Source organism: Camelina sativa, chromosome 1 (genome assembly GCF_000633955.1).
Source record: "Camelina sativa cultivar DH55 chromosome 1, Cs, whole genome shotgun sequence".
Classification (NCBI taxonomy): domain Eukaryota; kingdom Viridiplantae; phylum Streptophyta; class Magnoliopsida; order Brassicales; family Brassicaceae; genus Camelina; species Camelina sativa.
In genome coordinates, this window is record NC_025685.1 from 21,336,456 (window position 1) to 21,339,302 (window position 2,847).

The following is a 2,847-nucleotide window of genomic DNA, read 5'->3' on the forward strand; positions in this document are numbered from 1 at the left end:
TTAGTAGTAATATGAAAACATTATATAAGAATATATATATATATATATATATATATATATATATATATAAATGATGCATGTACGTTTTTTTTAAGTACGACTAACTGACTAAGTAACATTTGATTCTGACAGTAACATTTGTACTTTTTTTAAGTTTAGTGGAGAGGATGATGCATCATATGATGTTCGTCATATTTTTCCAAAGATCTCAAAATCGTAATCTGCAGCATAACATAAGTATAACAATTAACCGTTTGAAAGAAAACCAAACATGAAAATCATATAACTAAAAAATTGATTATTGCTCTTTAAAGGGTGTCTTCGTCATCCTTTGATTCTGACAGTAACTGTAACAACTCTCTTTTTTTTATTTATAATAATATCAATTCACTAGTGGTCCCATACCCACTAACATCGTAGCAACAATTAACATCAGAGGATAACAAAAACAATTCCATAAATCCAACATGAATTCCAACAATAACAATTCAATAACCAACAATACAATAAACCAAAAACCAACAATGAAATGACTAAGTTCCAACATCCTACAATGTTCTATCAACTCAACACTAGCAATCTAACAATAGCTAGACCACAATCAATCAAGCCTCTAGAACATCCTCCTCCTCATCGCCTTGATTCCACGGTCACACTTTACCTTTACCTGCACATCACAAACAACAATTGAGATGCGTAAGTATTATCATAAATACTTAGTGAGACCGTCCTCCCATCTACTAGGTTATACACACAAGCAACTGAGACCCTCAGATTTAAGCAAGCAAACAAACACAAACAATACATCAAACCAGGAAAACAAGTCTCGGATGAGACTGGTGTCGACCGACGCTAACTCGGTGTCGATCGACGCTGGAACAGAGTGGTGTCGACCGACGCTAACTCGGTGTCGTCGATGCTGAGTGGTATCGACCGACACTGCATCTGTAGACGCGAACAACACGAACACGAACGACGAACCTCCATTTCAAATCATCTCGAAACCGTCCCAAACTCACCCAAATGCCTCAGGAACCTATGGGAAACCCGAAAACAACAAACCCAAGCAAGCAAACACCACAAATAGACAAAGAACAGCCAACAAAAGAGATCTCACGCTTAGATCAACCATGGTCAAGCACTCACCTCTTTTACAGGAAGATTGGAATGAGAAACAGTGGAACCAACACCTTAGGAAGCTTCTCCTTCGTTCCCAATAACAGCTCTCCCTTCCACAGCCACATCTCTCTCCAAAAACACCAAGAACAAGACAAAAATCTCTCAAGAACACTCTCAACGCTCTCCAACACTTTCTCTCCTTTTTCTCTCTTCTCTCACTCAACGGCGACAAAACAAGACAACCTAAAACCCTTAATTCGTCGCTTCTCCTCTTATATACTTGGTTTAGGGGTTTCCAATTGAACCAATCCGAATCAAACAGCAATTAAAACAAACCAATCAAAATTGGAAATGATGGTGTAGATCGACACACCATGACACACCCATGGTGTCGATCGACACTCAGACCACAAATATAATTTCTGGTTCACGGATGTTACAGTAACCACCAGAATCAAAACCACCGGCTATCGAATCCCAATTCATCNCAAAAGAGATCTCACGCTTAGATCAACCATGGTCAAGCACTCACCTCTTTTACAGGAAGATTGGAATGAGAAACAGTGGAACCAACACCTTAGGAAGCTTCTCCTTCGTTCCCAATAACAGCTCTCCCTTCCACAGCCACATCTCTCTCCAAAAACACCAAGAACAAGACAAAAATCTCTCAAGAACACTCTCAACGCTCTCCAACACTTTCTCTCCTTTTTCTCTCTTCTCTCACTCAACGGCGACAAAACAAGACAACCTAAAACCCTTAATTCGTCGCTTCTCCTCTTATATACTTGGTTTAGGGGTTTCCAATTGAACCAATCCGAATCAAACAGCAATTAAAACAAACCAATCAAAATTGGAAATGATGGTGTAGATCGACACACCATGACACACCCATGGTGTCGATCGACACTCAGACCACAAATATAATTTCTGGTTCACGGATGTTACAGTAACCACCAGAATCAAAACCACCGGCTATCGAATCCCAATTCATCCACCATCTCAGATCTGGACCATAAAAGTGAAGAAACGAAAGCAAAAACCTTCGAACACAACAATTGTGGTCAAGAAAATCAGATTTGGATATGAATTCGAATTGAAAGTGGAGGGATTTTATTCATAACAAAAAAAACAAAAAAAAAATCAAAAGCGGCAAAGAAGCGCCGACGGCAAAACCGGCCATCACTGCTGTGGAAGCGGAGCGATGCCGGAAGATTTGTTTTTTTTACTATGAAGTAAGTTGATTGCTTGATGAGTTAAAATAGCTAATGATATTCTATATTTGTAGAGAACTTAGATAATTGTGGTATTATTTTGATCGTTTGTTGAAAAACTTGGAAAGAAAGCAGAAGATCTTAGATAAGATCAACTATTTAAGTATTTTTAATTATTTATTTTTAATTATTTTAAAGTGGAATTAATGATACCATAGTTTTAAGGAATATTATAAGATATTTGAAGATTATTTGATTGTTATGATTGAATGATTGTTTATGATTAAATATTTGATGCAATTCCGTTTAGGAAATAGCCATAAAAGTCGAACATGTAGTTAATACAGTGCAATAAAGAGCAAATATGATTTTTATATCTTTTCAAATTATCATATATTTTTTTTCAAATAAATTAATTAAGTCATAAATCCAATGGCATACATTTGTAATTTCTTACAAAATAAAGGTTTATTAGTTAAACGACTTTACAAATAATAGTAGGGATGGATAAGATTCA